A 23,630-nucleotide genomic window follows, 5' to 3' on the forward strand; every position below is an offset into this window, starting at 1 on the left:
CACTACTCCAAACAACATATTGTGGCCGATATTCAGGAGGATTGGTTTCAACCAAACATCTAAGAGAGCATTTCAAAAAAAGCAATATACTGTTTGACATGCCAAAGTTTCAGCGCAGGGATGACATTATGGACATTAAGAGGTACATTGACTTGCCCTATGGGGCTGTTCAGTGAACTGCATATAGATTAGGCAGATATGGAGGGAGAGGTGCAATGGATATAGGTATCTTATTGTGGTGATTTGCCCCTTTTCATGGTGGGTGGAGGCCGCACTATGTGCACACCCAGATGCGAAGTTTGCAGCACGGTTCCTGGTCAGAGAGGTGTTTCCACGATGGAGCGTGTGTGAAATATTGAGATCAGATAATGGCACACATTTCTTTAATGCACAATTTCAGCATGTCACAGCGCCATTGGGCATAAACATTGATTGTGCTCAATTTACCACCCTCACACTAATGGCCTTGGGAACAGGATCAATGTCAACATAGTGTTCCACATTGAAGAAACACTGGGTACATTGTTTGTCATTGGCCCTCTTTAGTTTACGCACACAGCCTAGTAAGGACCACCATTTGACACTACATGAAATAGTCACAGGCAGGCACATGCAAACCCCCATATGCCTGTGAGGAAAGCGAAAGATGCACATCAAGCAGCGAGAATACTAGGAGAGGAATTTAGGGAATATTTAACAGCACTAACACGTGCTATGAAATATATCTCTCGACAGATTGTGCCACCCAGGAGCGAAGGAGAGGGCAGGACACACTGTAAGGGACAGCAACTGCAAAAGTATCTGCCACAACTGGAGCATTATTACCTGGGGAGCTGATCTATGGGAAAAATGTCATACATCGATTGAACAGTACCAGGTTTCAAGGTCAATATGAGTTGGTGGTGTGTAAGCCTCTCGCTGTCCGTGTGAACGAGTTACAATATTGGGTGCATCTCTCAGATGTCGGAAGAGCATCTGAGACAAGGTACGTTGCAAAGCTCAATTGACAGATTAAAGACATAATTGATGAAGAAGTTTAGTAAACAATCCTTGCCGGAGTGATGTGCAGTGGCACACCCCTGATTTTTCTTTTTTCCTTTCTTTTTTCATGTTTCTTTTTTTATTGTTCTTTTATTTTTCATCCTTTTTATTTTTTTATTTTTCAATTTTTGAAGGTCAGGAACCCAGTCGGCCCTGCTGGGAAAATGGTCTCTTTCTCTCGCTCCTCTCTCTTTCTCTCTCTCTCTTTCTCTATCTCTCTCTCTTTCTTTCTCTCTCTCTCTCTGTCTCTCTCTCTTTCTATCTCTCTCGCTTCCTCTTCCTCTCTTTCTTGATAACCTTTTTTCTCATTTCCAGGGATATGCAAGGATGCCTCAATGACGTGTTCAAACCTCCATGTTATGTAGGGATAATGTTAACATGAATGTAATTTGTTCTAGGAATTATGTATTATGCTTTTTTGATATTACATTGTTTTGTGTGACACTGGTTGTGGTTGTCGGAGTGTATGAAGGAATGTCTCTTATATGGGGTGGCCATATAAAGGGGGGGTGGACAGTTACATATAAAGGAAAACAATGCTATTATGAATAAATCTATGTTACAAACAATGTCTCACTTTTTGCCGGCCACCCCTACAGGTTTTTTTAGACAAATAAAACGGGAAGTACAAACGACGTATGATTTATATAAGGGGTTGGTGTTTGAGGCCATTTCTGACATTTAGCATTCAGAGTTGTCTAATAGCTGGTATTCCCATATGCATACTGCTGGAAGAAATGTGATCAATGAAAGCTGTTACGTGTCTGAACTCATCCCGCATGCGCCAGGGGCTCTTAAGGTTTAAGTTCCACATACAGTCCCAATTATAGAGGCACAATGTAGGATAAAGGACGCATTCCAGGCACACAGCGTGCAGTTGAGGAGCATTGATCTAGACCCAACGCTATACATTGGCAGTACGAAATACAGCAAGTGTCTACAAGCACCATATTTTTCTTTTGGAGGTCACTCACATGTCAATGTCAACGACAAATGGCAGGGCACCACAGTGACGAGCCTGGCAAATGGATTGATCGAGTACAGCAAAGAAAGAATAGCTCAAGTAGACACTATGGGCCTCATTACACGATAGGCGGTAAGGGTTAACGGTCACCGGTAAGGGCACCCTTGACCGTTTACCCTTACCGCCTTATTACGAGGTCCCTTTGCGGGTTGGTACTTTAACACCTTCACCATGGTGCTAATTACGGTACCACAATTTGCAGTACCGTAATTAGCTCCTTCCCCATTCCCATTATGCCCTATGGGGCAAAAATGGGAATGGGGAAGGGCAATGGAGGAAGGGGGAATTACCGCCCTGCCAACCTTGGAATAGGACAGTAATTCCCCTTTCCTCCATGGCGGTACCGGTAATTTACCGGCATGGACCAAGGTGCTATTAGCACCTTGGTTTACCACCTTCTGTGTAATGAGGCCCTATGTGTGCACAAATATGGTCCCAATGCATCACAAGGATGACATAGATTGCAACAATGGAGAAGCCAGGACGAATACATATAGGCATGGACTATGAACTTTGTTGTGGCAATGAAGGAACAGTTCCTGTTGGCGCAAACACACAGTACAACCACACGCTTGTGATTGCTGATATGACAAAAGGTATGGCAGCAGTGATGGATTACTACTGGGTTTGTGGCTCACAAGCCTACTTGCACCTCCCACCATCCTGGAGGGGCAAGTGTTCACTGGCCACCATGCACTCAGTACTCCTAATAATCCCGAGAGAACACCTGAAAGGAAAAAAATACCTGTCAAGGTGCCAACAGCCACTCCAGCACCTAAAGAAGCAGAGAGAGACTTGTAGATCACACAAGAATTTCGTATGCTGCCAGAAAAAAAAACGATTTCAACAGCTGAAAAGAAAGAAGCGATCAAACTATATCTCGAAAGACTCTTCTACACTGCTTAGAGGAACCCTGAGTATCAACTTTTTAGCTCAGCAGAGACTTTCTTTTCATCTTTTTGTTTCCTGAGTTACAAGCAGCGGCTAACGCCAAGTGGGTGCAGATCATCTGATGGGAGATGATACAGATAATGGTTTCAGTGCCATCAAAGTAGATCTCTGTGCATTGAGACTCATGACAATGCAAAACCGCCACATGCTGGATCTGTTAACAGCCATAGAAGGAGGAGTGTGTAAAAAGTTGGGAAGCATCTGCTGCACTTTTGTACCCCTTAAGAATGTTGAGAATGGGTCACTATCCTACATCATCGAGGCAGTGCACAATCTAGGTGTTCAAATGAAGAAAGAAGGTGGAGTTCAGAACACAATTGGCTATCGTTTGCCTTTGATTGGGTCCCATCATGGCTGGGGGCAGCAGTAAAAATACTGGTGCCTGTTATCATTTTCTTCTTGGTTCTCTGCCAATTGGGTCTCCGATGTTGTGCCAATGTAGTACCTAGTAGCGCAAAGATGATGGTATCGATTGGGGTGGTTCTAAAACACATTGCCATGTAATCAACAGTGAAACTCAAACTGACATTTTTGGGGTTGTAGATGTATTGTAGATATGTCGGGTGGGGATGAGTTTGTTATTGTAGGGTAATGAAAAGGGGGAATGTTGCGAAGCAACCAGGGTCCAAGCGATTTAGAGTTAGGCAATATCTCTTTTAGGTGCTATAATGGACTGGGGGATGAGGGGCACTGGGAAGGCTCACTCACGCAAATATATTCATATACACAGACATGGGTAGGCACTGTAGAAGGGAGTTTTTGTTCAAATATAAGACACAATGAACTATTAGCTAGATAGATTTGTAATGTCAGACCATAGGCATTGTAAATGCTTTGTGCGGTAGAGGAGTCAATCTCTGCCCTCCTTCCCAGAAGTAATGTGGCCTCTGAGATTCTAAAAATTGAATACAGGCGCTGCCGTGGTGTTCATCACTAAGGCAGCACTGGCAGCACACAAACTGATTTACCAGCTGTCTACTGTCCATCAGGGGTCCATGCAGGCGAAGAATAGGAATTACATGTTCTGTGCAACAAAATGCAGAATGGGACAAATTATAAGTATTATGTGTGGGGGAGCCTATAGGGCAAAGATAACATTAGCAGGAGGAGTGAAATATGGATAGAATGAATGAACATTGTTTACAAAAATGTTTTGTTTTTCCTGGGGCTAGGCCTCAAGGTTTGAAAAAGTCTGAAGAGCTGAAGTTTGTTTTTGCATAAGGTAGCACAATGTAGAACAGCATGCTCCAATAGAACCGCTGACAATGAAGAAAATAAGGTTTTGTAGCATCGCTAGTATGGAAGAAGGATGGGTTGGAATGAAGCTACGGTACCTATCCAGTGACACAACCATGGTAATACAGGACTATATAAACCTCTGAGTGGCACCACTTTGGCAGGAAAGAACGGAATAGGGACAGCAGAAGACCATTCAGGCAGCAGAGTCCTCTGCTACCGTCCTCATTTTGTAAGATTAAACTTGTTATCCTTACAAGATTAGTTTTTTGCCTTATTTCCCCAGAAGGGTGCGTTTAATCTGCTGCGAGCATAATTAGGGACACCCTTACAGTGGTCAGGGTGTCTCAACGTGTCACAATCATCAGCTGCCCAACTGGCTGTGCACCCCTGGCTTGTGCTTGGAAATGACAGCAAAAAGTAAATCATAGTGCGTGTCACGACCCACTGCTTCTACTGTGAAAGCAGTGGAGGAGTGTTCATTCGACTCACCTACTGCTTTCACAGTAGTAGCTGTTGGTCACGACATACACTTTGATTTACTTTTTACTGTCATTTGCAAGCACAGGCCAGAGGTGCACAGCCAGATGGGCAGCTGATGATTGTGACACGTTGAGACACCCTGACCACCATGCGCATTCTATGTGCCAGCTATATGCACTGATGATGGGCAACTGGTCCGAAATGCATAGGCTTTGTTGCTTTTTGGCATTGATACAGTATTTTGAGCACTTTTAAATACTTGTCTGTGTATAGGCGCTATATAAATAAACAATACCATACCATTCAATACCATAGTGGTCAACATATTGAATACAGCATTGTTTTGTCTCAACAAGAATCTCTAGTTATGTATTTTTTTTGGCCTAAGAATACTACAGGATCACTGACACCATTACCGTACATTGCTCTGGCTCTTTAGCTAGACTAAAGGTGTGCAACCCACACCACTGGCTTTCACTAGCCAAGCTCCACAGCCAAGAATCACCTTCAGCTCACAGGTAATGGTTGACCAAGGACTTCAATGCGAAATTCAAGGCCTCGTTGGGGCACTCCTGTCAGATGGAAACAAGTTCTTGGAGAAGGTGCAGCCTGAATCGGAGGCAGCTAAAAATCTGAAGGAGGAATGAATGGGGGAGATGTGGGCAGCTAGACTAGAGTCCAGAGGGAATCCTGTCTGGCTAAGAAGCAGGCTGCCTCTGTGTCAGCTGCTGCTGTAGATGCATCTGCAGCAGACTGTGTTCAGTCATGGGATGATGCATGACTGGCTTCAGAGCAGGTTGCTGCTGTAGCTGCGTCAGCTGACCCTCGGATCAGGCCAGGCAGGATGCCAGAGAGGCCTGGGAGCAGTCTGCTCCTGATGCAGAAGCAAACAATACTCAGGCAAGGCAATATGCCCAGGTGGTCAGGGGGCAGGCTGCTGCTGATTCAGCAGCAGCTATAGCTGCATCAGCAGCAACCTGACAGAAGGCCTCCAGGCACAGTCAGCCCACATGCCATGCTGCTCACACCTCATCTGTGGCGGTACAGCTCCTGGCATGTTTAAATGATACCCTCTGCCACAGGATGTTTGAGGCTGGCCTTTGCAATGGCAAGTCACAAACTGCATTGAGGAGGCTGCTGACCCCCAGTAGCTGTTCCTCGCCCACACAAAGGGGTTTGTGTGGTGAGAATCTCACTCCACTTCAACTTCCACACCCCCTTGCTCAGCTACCACCTATGCACAACAGTCCCCCGCCCATCCCAGGCTAGCACACCAGTCACAATGGGTGTGAATGGTGCTACTGCAAACCCCAGCACAATAGAGCAGTGTGCTGAAACGGCCACAGCAGGGGAAATAGATGCTCCGTTGCAGCCTATGACAATTACCCTCTTTCTTCCTTGCAGACTTTCCACATTATTTGATTTCATCTGGACTGCATTCTTCATAATGATTTCCACACGTTGGACATTTGTTTCTTTAGCATTCCCTTGTGCTTCCTCATAATATACATTTCCCTGCACTACCCCTGGAATGGGCTGTCCTTGGACATAGCAGTTATAGACAATGGACAGGACATTTAGTTACGTCAATCCACTCGTATCCTAAAGGGGCAGCAGCATCCGACCAATGCCTCCATGTTGACTAATGTTACATGTTGAACATTTTTTCTTGTGTTGCAGCCATTTGGGTACCTGGAAGGGACAGTGAGGAGTAGGGCCATGTTGTTCAAAGTACAGATATACTTACATCTAGAAGTTGTTAATAAGCTCCTCTCATCAGACCACCAGGATCATCAGGATCAGGGCGATCCTCGTCCACCCCAGGCATGGCCACATAAATGGGCAATGATGTGCAGCATGACACACGTGGCCACACTGTGCCAGACCTTCGCTGGATGTCACATGAAGGCCCCACCCATCATAAGCAGGCACCTGAGGTTGTTCTTCAGTAGGCTAAATGCTGCTCCGTGGGGCTTGAAGTGCAGTTATTGGCAGAATGTTACCTTTGCTGTCTGGTCTGGGGATGGTAGGATTGTGCAATGATGCCATCAGCCACAGACGTATTTTAGTCCCTCTTGGAGTACTTCTTTCACCCGCAATGGAATGGAAATCAGTTTATGAACCCCATGGGTGTTCCCGTTTTCATAGGATAATGTCATGGTTGAACCAATTCTGAAAGCCAATACCACCACTAAACACTTTGAGATGTTCATCAACCATTGTATCTTTGCTTGTTTCTTTGACGTGTCAACTATTTTTATCTCTTTGCCAAAGCTGACATAAATCTTCAAAGCTTTTTGTTCTCCAAAGCCACCCACAAATTATCCTTTTCTACTTTCTACTATGTAATGTTTGAAAATGAAAATGAAAGCCCTTTGCTTAAATGTGTGTGTGCTCGTCATGTGTGCTCTACTTGTACCACATGGTCTTCATGCAGCTTTTCCGAATTGCCTGTTTATTGAGATCCTGTTTGTTGAGGTTTTCTTTGAATAATTAACACATTTCTGCTTGAGAACAATTGGTAAGGCGAGCCCCTGCCAAGTCACATTTGATCATTCTTACCATCCACTGTCATTGAATACCATGGTCCATAGGAACACCTTGCCACAATTTCAGTATCTTTTTGATTGCCCTTCTCAATACCACTTGCATTCTGTGCCTAATAACCTTCCTGCACATTCTTGCAAAGTGGCCCTTGAGGTCGCACTGCTGGCATTTTTAATCCCATAGCTATTGAAACTACATCTATAACATCTATTTGATTCTATTTCCTGAGTTTAACTGTTATTTCTGTATGGACCCTCATTCCTTCAAGGTGACGTAGATTTTCATCTCTCCCATCATTTCCCTATTGACTGACATAAATCCTCTGTTATTTCCACGGGTACGTTTTGGCAAACTTCCAACTTCACAGCTAATGAAGTTGCGAGGTTTGCCAGTTTAATTCAGCCTACACCAGTGATAAGATCCCTACTGCCGTCTCACCGTTCATTCAGTGAATTAAATGTCTTGATGATTTTATGATTTTATTTACAGGTTGACAATCATCATAGACATGTATGTGCAGGAAGTAATCCACAAAGGCGTTGTGCTGAAGAATTGAAGCAAACACCCATCTGCAAAGATTGACCTGTTACAAATACTATTAATTCCTAAATTTGATTTATTGAAAAGCACTCCATAGCTGCACTCATGGAAGTTGTCTTTTCAGAAATAGCGTAGAAGGCGTTGATGGAATCGATGTTCATGGACACACACATGCCACTTGACTTGAGTCCAGTTACTGGTTTCTCTTTGTGAATATAAATGGGTGTTTGCAGTTTGGGAGATGGCCCAAGCTTGGAGCACAACATTTAGTAAGTTATAGGTGGTCTGCCTAATACTGTATGTGGCATGTTACATGATATGATATTTTATTTGTTTCACACTCATGCACAAGTGTTTCAGAGCGCAAGTGGGTGGGTGGCCTGGGTTGCTTGAGTGGGTGGCCTGCCAGACCCTCTCCAAATAAGGATGTTATTTTGCGTGATGATGGTCTACAAGGAGAAAGTGAAAATATTTGTGAAACTTATCTCATAACAAGCCTGCCTTCGGAGGGATGAGATCTTGCACTCGGAGTTAGACTTGCTTACAAGCCTGGGTGTGCAGGCCTGGGAGGCTTTTAAACCCCAGCCGGCAATAGCAGCAGAAGGAGTCAGTAAGTGAGAGAAAGATAGTTTTGAAATCTGTGTCCAATTTAAAGTTTAACTTAAATTAAAAAACGTAACTCTAACTTTAACTTTAATCTCTAACTCTAAATTTTGGATTGTAATCTCTTAAAACAAAGTTTGAAAACATCTAAACACATTAAACTCTAAACACCCTAAAGTATCTGTAAACTCTATACTAACTCTCTAAACTAGACTATGCTAGTCGAAAAATATGAGACTACTGCAAAGAAATGAAGACACACAAGTCATGAGGAAAAAATATATAAACAACAGTATATTAGCACTCGATCGGTCTCAGATTTTGCAATGCATGTATACAGGCATAGAAAAAGTGAGCTAAGACATGGACGAGTGGATGTATTTTATACACATTTTGGAATACCATGATGATTTTGGGCTAGCTCATCGCGTGATAATGGCTCGTGACCTATAGACCTACAGAGATGGGCATTTTACCATGCCAACATGTGCTAGAGCACTCAACGTCAGCTTGCAGACAATTTTCTTTCTGGGAAGCAGAGCGGAGTGGGGTGTAGGAGTATATTGTGTTCCGAACACAAGGTAACATTCCTTGTGCTAGTTTATCTATATTATTTCCAGACTAAAAGGTTAGTCTGTATTTCTACTCAGTAGCTCGATCCTTCAGAACAACATATGCTGTGAATCGTGCTTCACTTTAATAGTCTGGATGCACTTTCACAATTAGCTGCGGAAAAGCCGAAAGAATCAAGGAAGGCAGGATGGCACCTAATTTACAGATTAGCTATGTCCGTGCCAGTACTTTAATGCTCTAAATTAAAAGACAAACTATGTGCTCAGCAGTTTCAACCGTCCTGTGCAGGGGCATATTGAAGGAGTTTCCGAAGCAGTGACTTTGTGAGTTCTCACAGCGTTCAGAATCAAAATTCGGAAATGAGAGCAAAACAACCAAGATGGCGTTGGAGGCAGCGATAGCGCGGTTTAATATGTAAGTGCTTAGGCCCACATTATAATGCAAAATACATATGCTTTTACAACATGTTAATTAATATTGCAGGGCCTGCCGTATCGGCCCTGTAGTTATGGTTAAGTTGCTCAACTAATAGGAAGGGCAATTTTTGGGTGCCTTATAACTCTGCCCCCCCTCAACCATTTCTTACACAAATTTTGAAGAATGTATATGGCTCCGTCAGATTGATCCTGCGAAGATCCTGAATGGTTACAGACATTGTTGTGCTGTTTTGTCAAGAAGGAACAAAATTGGAGGGGGGGTCCCAAAATATTATAAAGGCTTGTAAATGTGGTGCCATTTGATGAATCTGAACAAATGTTTGCAACAAGATTTTAGATCTAGATATAAATGGTTTTGCAAAGTTTGGTAAAGTTTTGTCAAGAGGGATACATTAGAGGGGGGTTCTCAACCTTTTTAGATGTTTTTTTTTTAACTTTGTTGCCATTTGATGAATGTGGACAAACGTTTTCAGAAAGATTCAAGACCCAACCTTGAATGGCTTTGCAAAGTATGAATGGATTTTGTCAAGTGGGGGCTAAGTTTTATGACTATTGTGTGTACGTACATGTTGACACTTTTGAAAAAATAAAACATGGGCATATTCTCAGCAAATTAGTGTAAGGAGCATTGGCAAGGACCTGAAAGCATGGTTTTGCAAATGTGTCAGTGTTTTATTTTTTGACAAGTGTCAAAATGTAGGTACGACATATAGTGATATACCTTTGGTGACTGAGGTATAGTCTGTGGCCCTGGGCAGTGGCCAGATTGTCCGGATCATGGCATAACGTCATGACTTGGATAATATGGCTACTGGCCATGACCACGAGGGACAACCAATGGGGATAAAGTGGCCACGTCAACCAGGGACTGGCTATTTGCAAACATTTTTTGAAATTGGGATAGATTTGAAAGGGAAAAAAAGTGCTTGTGGTAATATGGTCATAGGGTTCTGTCTTCGCCTCCTGCAGGCCACCATCGGGAGAGAAGAGGGGCTCTATTCCGAACCCTGCCTTCCCTTTCCATGTCAGCCATCTTGGAAAAGGATTTCCCTTCCTAAAGCAGGACACCACGTGCGTCCCGGTGTAGGAAGAAAAAACCTTTCTTTTAGCACCGCGGGTTACACTTTGGCAACACAGTGTGGTCAGAGCCTTCATCCCCCATTGCAGGGGCTGGAACGGGGGATAACGGTTCAGTCTCCTTATCCGTCCTCGCTTGGCTTGTGTGGATAACTTGGGCTGACGGGCCATCATCCCCCATTCCAGTCCATAGAAATGGGGGATGAACGCCACATTATTCCCATTAGCATAACATAAAATGCTAATGGAGATGTTGGAAAATCTTATTGAGTCTATGTACTTTACTGAGAAATGTAAAGTAGATGGAGCCAATAAGATTTTTTTTTGTTTTATTTTTTAACTGTGAAAGGTGGTTCCTAAAATACAATACAACAGATGTCCACAACCTTGTGGATCTCTCCCGTCCTCTGCACTCCCAATAATAATTGTAAAGACAATCAAATGTTATTTGTTTCATAAATTCAATTCATATTTTGAAAAATAATATAAATCACACGTGTGTTATATTTTCTAAATCAATTTATAGTAAAGTAAATGTTATACTCAAGTATGCGTTTTCAATCACCCATAATACATGTCCTGTTCAATGCCACTTCTGTACTTTTTTCACTTTTACACAATTTGAATAGACAAATACAAATCATTAATATCAGATAGTTTTCCTCTTGCTTTCAATAATAATTCTTATTGAATATCCGATATTGGATTTTGTGTCTCTACGCGTTTCGGGGTGTTCTATCCCCTTCTTCAGGAGATGTCTATTCTATTCCTCAAGTTCAGATATCCCATCTATAATAAATAGGTAAGTAGAGTATTATCACTCTTGTCTTTATTTTACGTTACATCAATAGTATATAAACATTTTTGTCTGTCATACTTCTCCATCTCATAATTACCAGTGTTCCCACCTATTTTGATCTCTTCTGATGAGCTAAAAATATTTTCTGTGAAATCAAGAAAATAAAAGAGTAAACTACTACTTTGCTAATTTCCAGAGTTGTTCCATTATTAATAACACAATGATGGGTTTTCAAAGTCACCAGGGTGCATTCCCAATGACCCCAGTATTACCTGTTTAATATTCTCATCCAATGCACCATAGTAATGCCCAGATGTCTCTGTCTATTCCATAACTCTTCAAGCGGCCCTTGGGTGTTAAGCCTTTAGGTGGCAGTCTCAGTCTTGGATGTATCCCAATAGAATTGCCTATCAGCTTTATTACTTTCCTTGTTACCTATAAAAATATACATATATGTATGTATTAGTTAATAATTTGACTATGTCTCCCTTTAGTAGTATTTCGAATGATATGAAAACTGGAAAGTGGTCTCTTACCAGTATCTGATTATCAGCTGGTTCCCCTGTTACGTGGTTTGATCTTGTCACCAATGCCAGTATCTCCTTATAAGGTAAATCTGCAAAGAGGTAAGTATTCTTAGTGGTTGTTGGGGATTAATATTAGTTCCCCCATTCTGTGTCATTCAGGGCTTTATAACATGTTACTTCTAGTCTTGCCTCTCTTCTTCTCATGCAGTAATTCACAGCTGCGGCGAAAATGGTCTGCAAAATGGCGGCTGTTTAATTATATGCATCATAGGGGTGACGCGGGTGCGCAGTGACGTCACGCGCAATTGTTGACATTTTGTAATATCCGCGATATAGGGAATTGTTAAAATTATCATGAGGTTCTTTGTAATCTAGTGACAGGAAGTGTCACTAGAGAATATGGTTGACCGAAAAGTGTGCAATGACGTCAGACGTTCGCGAATGTCGACGGACACAAAAACAGTGGAACAAATTGTAAAAAGTGTATAGAAGTGTTAAATATTGTGCCAGATCATGGGAAATTAGAGTTGCAAGGTGACACTTTGTAAATTGGACAAAAATGTTTCTATATCGGGCTAAGTATGATATTAGTAAGTTGTACAAAATAAGCATGCACTGGTAAAAACCTGTGAAAGTAACTGAAAAAAAACGCTGTTAATGGGACGTTATGGTTAAGTGTCACTATAAAAACCTATGAAATTCAATGAAACAATTTTGTTAAAGGGACTTTATGGTTACAAGCAAAACCGAAGAACCTTAGAAATGTGCCAGTTATGGTAAACTAAGCAACTGTAACTCGCACCACCACTGTGCACTACTAGGACTAACACCCAGGACATCAAAGATGACATCACAAATGTCATTGATGATATAACATATGAAATACATTTTAATGAAATATTCATACATGGGGCTGTGTTTATAATGTTGTCAGGGGTGATTGGGAGACCTATCATGAACTACTTAATCTATTAAAGAATGTAGGCATCTAAACAAAACATAATATTGGAGTGTTGTTGTCAATACAGGAACCTAATCATACATAAACATAGGCAATGTCTGCAGCATGAACCATAGAAGTACAATATTTATAATCTTGTAATTTTGGATAGTAAAATAATGAATGCTACCTTATCAGAGTTTTGAGTAATGTAATAACTAGCTAATAATTCAAGACTTATTAGACACTTGTGCTAGCACAAACAACACATGTGAAGACCCATAATGCAAATCAGAGGCACATGCAGGGAAACTAAAGTAAGGAAGAAAGAAACAGCATCACCAGAAAATGTTGGTAACATTAAAGTTCATCTTCATGTACACAAATGAATTGTGTGTTTGAGGCCTGCTTATTGCCCCATGTATATGCACCATGAGCTAAGACCAAACCCTAAGGAAAGTACTTTAAAAACATATGACAAGGTTAACGTCTAGATATATAGCACCTTTTGAATTTTAATATTCCCACTGTCAGTGTACAAAACCACCAGGACTAGATATGTCGGTGAATAAAAATAAGTGGCCCAGATATGTGATGTCATCAGTGATGCCTTCAATGACATTTGTGATGTCATCTTTGATGTCCTGGTGTTCGTTTTAGCAGTGAACGGTGGTGGCGTGAATCATGGTTGCTTAGATTACCATAACTGGTGAATTTATGAGGTTTTTCAGTTTTACTTGTAACCATAACGTCCCTTTAACAACATTTTTTCATTGAATTTCATAGGTTTTAATTAGTGTAGCATATACATAAGGTCTCTTTAACAGTTTTTCAGTAAAAATATATATATTTCAGTGAAAAAAACTTTGTTAAAGGGAATTTATGGTTAAGTTGTGCTACTAAAAACCTATGAAATTCAGTGAAAACTTTTTTGTTAAAAAGGGACATTATGGTTCGGAGTAAAACCGAAAAACCCCAGAAATTCACCAGTTATGGTAAGCTAAGCAACCATAACTCGCGCCACCACCGTGCACTGCTAAGACTAACACCCCGGAAAAAGAAAAAGGACATTTTTGGACTCCCCCTATAACTTTGCCCCCCCCGGACCAAACCTCACCACAATTTGCAAAGAAATTCAGAGTGGGCCATATACTTTTTTTGCAAAGTTTGGTGAGGATTCGTCCAGGAGGAGCGTAGTTATAAGCCGCCCAAAAAGTACTCTTCCTATGGGATTAGCAACTTAACCATAACTACATGCGATGTGTCCGTTGATTGGCTGGGATGAAGCGTGAGGTGCGTTGGATTGTTTCAATGCGCCCGCCATCTTGGATCCGTGTTTGGTGTCCGCAGACATTGCGGTAAACACATATTAAAAAACACAACATTGCACTTGTCAAACTTATCAAATATTCTCTGGGGAGGTGAGGGGTGATGAGGATGGGATGGGATATGGCTGCAAGAAGCAAAAAATGGGTGTTTTTTGTCGCCAAAGTCTGAACAGTTAAGATGTTTGTGAACAGTCCTGTGTAGGAACGGAAGAAGTGGTTGATTCCATCTTCGCCTCCACACAAAGCACTTGAGAAGATTGTGTTTGATAAAACTCTCAAGAGATCTGACGGGACTCACAGCATTTTGTCACACGGTAGATTTGGAGGTGTTCCACAATATGTGCCTAAAGTACAGGCCAAAGAGATTGCATTTCGGCATTCAAGGGATGGAGATGGATAATCATGGAATTACATGCGATTTTCTTCCAAGTACACATACATTGTCAGAAAACGTTGCCAGCGTGCCCTGTCCTCCTAAAACAGAGCTCGTGGAACAGTTTAAATCCAGGTACAAATGATTACCATCTGTTTTTTTGATCAACAATGTTTTTAAGAAGTGTCCAAATAAAGCATCCAATTTATATGTGTTAAAATGTATCCTCGTTGTTAATTTTTTTTTCAACTATTCCACTTTTTACAATTGTCTTACAATCCCACAAAGGGATGAGACCTAGGCTACATAAGTGAAGGAGTCCGTCACCTAAGCATAGATGGGGCTATTGCTAGAAACACTTTAACTCCTTTTTGTGTAGCCTCTACTTCAATGTTGGAGTAGGGCGCATTCTGTCATTGCAAAGTTTCCCTACCCCTTAGCAGTGCCACGATCATCAAGCAAGGGCAGCCCCAACATTTTTCCTACTGTGCACGTGCACAGGGACGGTCTTAGACCAGATTGCACCCCAGGCAAGAAGCATCATTGGCTCCCCCCCAAAATGTTGGCAGAGGTGCTAACTTCAGAGACGATTGGGAGGGGCAAACTTACTTGTGTGGGGGCATCTACCTCCTTTACACATTCTAATGAGACTATTCTAGTGCAGCTTCAATGTTACAATCAGTTATATCTCTCTTTCACTTATAAAATCACTCAGAAACCACACACTTAAGCTCTGCTGTGAAAATGAACGGCCTCCTGCCCCTAGACTTATAATCACTCCCCTGACATGCAAGAATGAATACCCATCTGATTTCAATTGCCTAAAAATGTATGCATACGATTGCAGGTGCTAACAATAAAATGTTTCACATTGCCAAATGCGGTCATTTGTTAAATGTGTTGCTGCCACCACCATCTATTTTCTGTGCCTTGTCCTTCAACAGCTCTGTTTGTGTTACCAAACATGATGAACGGGAGAGGTGTGATCGCTGGAGTCTGAAATGTCTTACTAAGATAAGGGGAGGGGGTCATGGGGTTTGATGTGTTTTGCTTAAGATTACAGCTCTCAGATTTGTATCCCTGAAGCTTATCATGGGTATTTGTCTGGGCTATGCTTGATTCACTCAAGGTGAGGGGTTGGGTGCACAGTCATTCTAACCGGTGGCTGTGCCCACCATTTATCCACACCCTCTCCTTTGTGTCTGATCTGGTGCTTCTTCAGTGCCTGTGTGTGCCTCAGCATGTGACTGGGTGCCAACACAATGATGGGTGCAGCTTTGTGTCTGTGTGTGTCCTGTGCAGTCTCTTAGCAAAACCAAGCAGCATGGGGAAGCATGGCTTGGGGCACATTTAAGACAGATTGCAGAGTGCTAGGGAAGTGAGGACGACCCACAAAATATATAACCGCATGTGTGTGCTGTATCACTTCTCTGTACAGTGCTTTTAGCCTGCAACCTTCACTAATTTTCAAGATGATTGCATTATTTCAGTGACAACACAGATGGTGAGGCAGAAACGTAAATGGTGGACTTGTAAAATAGATTGTTGTGCCTGTAGAGTACAGAGTAATACATGCCTGTTCCTCTATATTGTTTATATTGGTTGCCCAATATTTATTAATATTAAATAGAAGCAATTTCAGGTTATCTTACACTCTTAATTAAAACGTTTGATGTTTATAAATTGATGTGCTTGTGCTACAATCAGAGAGTGGCAAAGAAAGAGCTATTCATGCCTGTGTTAAAATGTAATTAAAATAATAATGGAGTCATACTGGCACCCCCTAGAGCCTGGCACCTCAGGCAGCCACCTGCACTGCCTGATGCAAAGACTGGCCCTACACGTGCATCAGAATTACAGTTCTCATGCATGCGGTGAGGCAAGTTGTTGCAAACTAAGAATGTATTTTGATTCTGAGTGAAGGTCACCAGCTTTGAATTTTTGCTTGCGAGCTAAGGAAGCCCACACATTGGACACACAGTATAAGGTTCAATTGTTTTTCGACCTTGAGAGAAAAGGACCATTCTGAAAGGAATTGAATGAAAGGAGGGTTGTAATAATGTAAAATATGATAAGGTTATGTATTCCAAAACTGGACTAAGGAACATGTAAATTCAGTTTATGAAAAATCGTTTCTGCGTTGCGGTCTGAGTTATGCCAAGAGAATGGAAATGGTCAATATAATGTAAGTTTGATTTTCAATGATTTTATTCCTGAACGAGCATCAACTTATCATTATCTGACCATTATTTCTGGGTTATATTCTACTTGTTGGTTCTGTGTGGCATATTGCAATGAAACGCAAGTATAACCTTTGTGTGTAATGTTCTTTCTACCGCACAGATCGGCAGGGCAGGATTGAGGTGCACGTAGACCACTAGTTGGTTCTCCCAGGTTCAACGCTAATATTTCATTAAAATGCCATCTATGAGCACTTAGAATTGTAGCGTCAGCTTCCGTATCCCGTTTAGAGTTGATCACACTACATAGCAATATCCTCGGAAGCAAATTGTGTACTACTTTCCATGTTGTTTTCTCTCTGTTGACATTGTTTCATGTCTGTGCTAATCGTTACTTTAAACTCTATGCCGAATTAATAAGTCAATAGATAAATTGTAATAAAGATTGGCTAGTGAGACACATTTCTATTATGTTTTCCAAACAGGTACATCCTGCCTTTCTGCGATTGTCATAGGTTCCAGGTGCCAACTGATGGGTTCTTTAACCGGCAGCTGCAGATACTTGTGAACAACTGGATATATTTGACTATTTTTTGGGCCAAGGGCCCGTATGCCCTTACGCTGTACTAGCGATTAGGAGCAACATAACATACTTTACGGTGGTCTAACCCCTAAATTGATGCGCAAGCCATGGAATTCACTGTGCAACCCAAGCGCTTCTTTTCCTCAAAACGAACACCTTTTGTACGCAAAAAGGACAACGCGTGATTCACGATAAACATTTTCGGATCGCGAGTGAAGAAACACATTTCCAATTTAATTGATTATGGCAGTAGCCGGATGTTCTCAGAGCATTCATTGTGAAATAAAAGTACTTTACAAATTGTACAGTCTTGTTGTTAAAAGTATGGTTTAATATTCCGAATTGTGACGTGCTGTGTTGTGAGAAGATGTGTGTTAATTTTCGGGTTCTGCGTCACGTCACATAGGTGATGACTGGGCAAGTTTGGCTACGCTCCCCAGCAACGTCACAGAGAAAGGCAGAGAATATCACTAGGTTTGTTGATGTGAGGCTCAGGGTTGGGCATATGATTTAGTGACGTCAGGGCAGTTCACCTTAGGCCGATGCAGCAACAGATAATATTAGCACAAGATGGCCGCGTCCTGCTGCCAGATTTTGCATGTGTACAAAAGAGGAAAACTAAGGTAAGGTGCATTGGAAATGTTTGTGCGATCGATCAACGTATGTATAAAAATACATGCCCGAACCCTTGGGACAATAATATTTTCTGAGCGTTGCACTTGTCAAACTTATCAAATAATCTCTGGGGAGGTGATGGGTGATGAGGATGGGATGGGATATTTCTGACCTGATTCCGAATGAGTTTACAAAGTTTGGTGGGATTCTGTAATGATGGGGCAAAATTAGAGGGGGAGTCCCAAAATAATGTAATGGCTTATAAATGAGGTGCCATTTGACGAATCTACACTTTGTTTGGCAAACTGATAATAGATCTAGATATACATGTTTTTGCGAAGTTTGGTGGGATTCTGTCAAGAAGGAGCAAAATTAGAGGGGGGTCCCAAAATATTGTAAAGGCTTATAAATGTGGTGCCATTTGACAAGTTTACACAAAGGTTTGCAAAAACGATTATAGATCTTGATATAGATGTTTTCGTAAAGTCTGAATGGATTTTGTCAAGTGGGGGCTAGGTTATATGACGATTGTATGTGCATACATTTGACAATTTTGAAAAAATAAAACTTGGGTGGATTTTCAGCAAACTTGTGTAAGGAGCATTGGCAAGGACCTACAAGCATGGTTTTGCAAATGTGTCAGTGTTTTATTATTTGACAAATGTCATAATGTAGCTACAATAAATAGCGGTATACCTTTAGTGACTGAGGTGTAGCCTGTGGCCATGGGCAGTGGTCAGATTGTCTGGGTCATGGAATAAGGTCATGATCCGGACAATCTGGCTACTGGCCATGACCACAAGGGACAAAACATAGGATTAAAGTGGCCATGTCCACCTGGGACTGGCTTTGTGGTAAAATTATTCAAAATTAGGATAGATCTGAAAGGGAAGAAAAATGTGCTTGAGGTAATATGGTCATAGGGTTCTCTTTTTGTCTTCTCTGGGCTGCCATGGAAAGCGAAGAGGGCCCTCTATGGAACCCTCGCCTTCCCTTTCCATGGTGGCCATTTTGGAAAAGGATTTTCCTTCCTACATCAGGATGCCACAGGCGTCCCGCTGTAGGAAGAAAAATACTCTTTTTTAGCACCCCGGGTTCCCGCTTTGGGAACCTAGGTTGCTAATGGCCTTCATCCTCCATTTCAGGGCCTGGAATGGGGGGATAATGGTCCAGAGACCTCGTTATCCACCCTCGCTTTGCTTGGGCTGATAACATGGGCTGCTGGGCCGGTATCCACCGTTCCAGTCCCTGGCGGAGGATGAACGTCACAATATTCCCATTAGCATAACACAAAATGCAAATGGGAATGTTAGAAAATCTTATTAAGTCTATGTACTTTACTGAGAAATATAAAGTAGATGCAGTCTATACATGTTTTTTTTTTAGTTCTATTGTTTAACTGTGAAAGGTGGTTCATAAAGGAATATGTCTTTTGTTGTTTTTGGATGCATTTTTTTGGGCCGGAGATCTGAGAACGAAAGGTTGGGAGGGAAATGAGAGAAGAGGAACCAAACACTAATATGGAGTGGTAGGTGGACAAGGGAAAATGTTGCGCGTGTGTTATTTCTAAGGTAGGCGGCAGTGTTTCTCCTGCTCCTTGATTACAGCAGTGGTGGCGGCTCTTGGGGAGGAGGGATGTACATTAGCTGATGCCATTTTAAGATAAATAGCAGTTTTGCTAAAAGTATGTACTGTGTACTAGATTATTAATGGATAATGAGTAGGAATAGGTGTTGGTGATGTGCAAGGGAAATTTTGAAGTTGAAAGTTCCTAGATCCGTATAAAATGCAGTTCGGAACTGTCTGCGAAGCAGAGATCTTATCGTGAAGTGCGGATGGGTTTTTGGACACGTAATCATGCCGCGCGCCAGCGTATGGTCATGTGGCACTGTCCGGAATGTCCGCTATGAAGTCAGATGTTCGTAAACGGCTACAGATGCAAAACTAGTTGAATTAGTTGAAAAAAGAGTATAAAAGTGTAAAAAATGATTCCAGAAGGAGGGAAATGGCAGAGTTTTAAGGTGACACTTTGTAAATGGGACACAAATATTGCTATATTGGGTAAGTATGATATTAGTAAGTTGTAGGAAAATAGCATGCACTGCTAAACAACTATGAAATTCACTGAAAAAACCTTGTTAAAGCGGCGTTATGGTTCAGTTGTACTAATAAAAACCTATGAAATGTGTGATGTCATCTTTGATGTCCTGGGTGTTAGTCTTAGCAGTGCACGGTGGTGGCGTGAGTTATGGTTGTTTAGCTTACCATAACTGGCAAATTTCAAGGGGTTTTCGGTTTTACTTGTAACCATAACGTCCCTTTGACAAAGTTTTTTCACTGAATTTGATAGGTTTTTAGTAGCGCAACTTAAACATAACGTCCCTTTAACAAAGTTTTTTCATTGAGATATATATATATATATATATATATATATATTCAGTGAAAAAACTTTGTTAAAGGGACGTTATGGTTCCAAGTAAAACCGAAAAACCCTTGAAATTCGCCAGTTATGGTAAGCTAAGCAACCATAACTCGCGCCACCACCGTGCACTGCTAAGACTAACTTTCTGTTTCTGCCTCACCTTCTCTGTCATAAATGATTAATATATGTTAAATAAAGTTCAATTTTTATATTGTATTGTGAATAGTTTCCATTTTTTTTTTTAAAAAAACAATAAAAGTGTCCGCGGACAGTGCGAGTGTTCTGAAATGTTCGTACATAAATGAAAATGGAGGGGTCCTGAAGAACACCACACCTGTTCGTACTGTTCGCTAGCAAGTTGAAACTGTTCTAAGAACACATGTGGTGTCCTGAAATGTTCTTAAAGAAACAAAAATTAAAGTGTTCTAAAGAACACTATATCTGTCCGTAATGTTCGCTATCAACTTAAAACTGTCCTAAGAACACAATTGGTGTCCTGAAATGTTCGTAAATAAACAAAAATGATGTGTCCTGAACAACAGTACAACTGTTCGTAGTGTTCGCTAGCAACATGAAACTGTTCTAAGAACACACGAGGTGTCCTGAATTGTTCGTAAACAAACAAAAATTAAAGTGTCCTAAAGAACACTATACCTGTCCGGTACTGTTCGCTAGCAAGTTCAAACTGTTCTAAGAACGCTATTGGTGTCCTGAAATGTTCGTACGTAAACGGAAATGGAGGTGTCCTGAAGAACAATATACCTGTTCGTAGTGTTCGCTACCCAATTGAAACTATTCTAAGAACACAATTGGTGTCCTGAAATGTTCGTACATAAACTAAATTACACGTGTCCTGAAGAACACTATATCTGTCCTTACTGTTCGCTACCAAGTTTAAACTGTTCTAAGAACACACGCGGTGTCCTGAAATGTTTGTTTCACGTGTGACGCACTTTTAGATACTTCAGAACCCGAACAGTGTCCGTAGGACATCAATGCGCATGCGCTAACCAATCTCCGTGCACTTGGTGTCCTGCAGACAGGCGCTTCCTTCGCGGACGAGTTCGCGAACGGATCATATGACCGCGCCCACGCTCATCGTGTGTCCTGAAATGCGGACACTGTTCGTGTCCCCGAACAATTTAAAAGTACATTTTCAGTTAATCCATATTATTTTTAATAAAATCTCACCATGGCACAAGTCCCACATAGCAATCTTGAGTTTCTATATACCTTTTGAAACTTTCCGATCCTTTTTTTGTGTTCGATCTGTCCGCGGACAGTGCGCATGTCCGCGAACCGTGCACAAGCACCCCTATAAAAGACCACGCCCAAGAGCTTATTCCCATTGTGTTTCTGGCTATTCTTCAGAACACAGTGATTTTTGCTGCCACCTGCAGACTACACCATCATCGAGGTGGCATCCTTGGCTGCTGAACTGCCACTTGGTGCTGCACCTGCTTCAGCACCACCCCCACCCCCTCCACCACCACCACCTCCCCAAGGGCCTGAAGAGGGGAACAGGAGTGAGGATGCGGAGGAGGAAGAAGAGGATGATGAGAATGAGGTAGAGGAAAACCCTACTACCCGCACTAGGCGTGAGTCTTGGGTGTGGCGGTTATTTACCATTCATGGTAATGTTCCTAAGGCTCGTGCGAACCGTGTTACCTGCAATGAGTGCAAAACGATACTCAGTTGCGGGAAGCACGGTAAGTACAGCTTTGGGACCACTACTATGAAGCGACACCTGAGGTCATTTCACTCTGGGGCTATTCGCGGGGTTGTACCTTGCGAAGAACGTAGCAGGTTGATTTCCTCTACTTCATCCTCTGTTTCTGATCCTGTCACCACAAGGACCACCTCTGTGGGACAGCGTCTTCCTCAAGCTGCCTCACAGGCCATACAGAATGCCGATGACCCTTACCTTTTGAGGGTCACAGTTGTATGTATGTACTGTGACACAGTACTCTGCAGGGGGGAGCGACTTCGGAGTGCTTTTGAGACTATCGTCTCAGAGCACGCGAAGACCTGCTCACTACCGAAATAAAACCCACTCTACATCTTCCTCTCTCAGCTCGCCCTTTCTTATCCCTGTGGTTGGTGTCCCCCCCTTTACCCTCCTTTACCCTCCTCTCCTAGTGTGTCGTGTCTGAAAAACCAAAATAAATACAAAATTACAAAAATCAAAAACAAATGAGGCTCTTTTCAGAGCCACCTTTCTCAGTTAAAAAATAGAAGTGAAAATAAATGAAGCAGGGCTCTTTGTATTTTTTAGAAGTCCGCGGACAGTTCGCGAACATTAAAAAAATTGGGTTGCTACTCTATCACAAACATTGTAATTCTCTCTGGAAAGAAGTGGTGGCTCTGAAAAGAGCCTCTGGGTGGTGTTTGAGTGGCCAAATGGCCATGCACCCAAGACTCTATGCCCTGGCAACAACCACCGCAGCATATCATATCCATAGAGTCAAACATTTCAACTATGATCTATCGGAAACTTTTAATGTCCGCGAACAATGTGAGTGTTCTTAGAACACTTTGAACTTGCCAGCGAACAATACGGACACCGTTTTCAGGACACCCCCTACGAACATTTCAGAACAACGCGATAGTTCTTAGAACACTTTCAACTTAACAACGAACAATACGGACAGCGTCCTAAGGACTCCCCCTACGAACATTCCAGGACACTGGGAGTGTTCTCAAAAACGTCTTCAGAACACCCCCATTTTGTTTATTTGCGAACATTTCAGGACACCGCGGGTGTTCTTAGAACACATTCAACTTGACAGCGAACAATACGGACAGCGTCCTCAGGACACCCCCTACGAACACTCCCCGGACACCGCGAGTGTTCTTAGAAGCGTCTTCAGAACACCACCATCTTCTTTATTTGCGAACATTTCAGGACACCGCGAGTGTTCTTAGGACACATTCAACTTGACAGAGAACAATACGGACAGCGTCCTCAGGACACCCCCAACGAACACTCCCCGGACACCACGAGTGTTCTTAGAAGCATCTTCAGAACACCCCCATTTTGTTTATTTGCGAACATTTCAGGACACCGCGAGTGTTCTTAGGACACATTCAACTTGACAGAGAACAATACGACAGCGTCCTCAGGACACCCCCTACGAACACTCCCCGGACACCGCGAGTGTTCTTAGAAGCGTCTTCAGAACACCCCCATTTTGTTTATTTGCGAACATTTCAGGACACCGCGGGTGTTCTTAGAACACATTCAACTTGACAGAGAACAATACGGACAGCGTCCTCAGGACACCCCCTACGAACATTTCAGGACACCGGGAGTGTTCTCAAAAACGTCTTCAGAACACCCCCATTTTGTTT

Source organism: Ambystoma mexicanum, chromosome 6q, assembly GCF_040938575.1.
Source record: "Ambystoma mexicanum isolate Mex_15411 chromosome 6q, UKY_AmexF1_1, whole genome shotgun sequence".
NCBI classification, from domain to species: Eukaryota; Metazoa; Chordata; class Amphibia; order Caudata; family Ambystomatidae; genus Ambystoma; species Ambystoma mexicanum.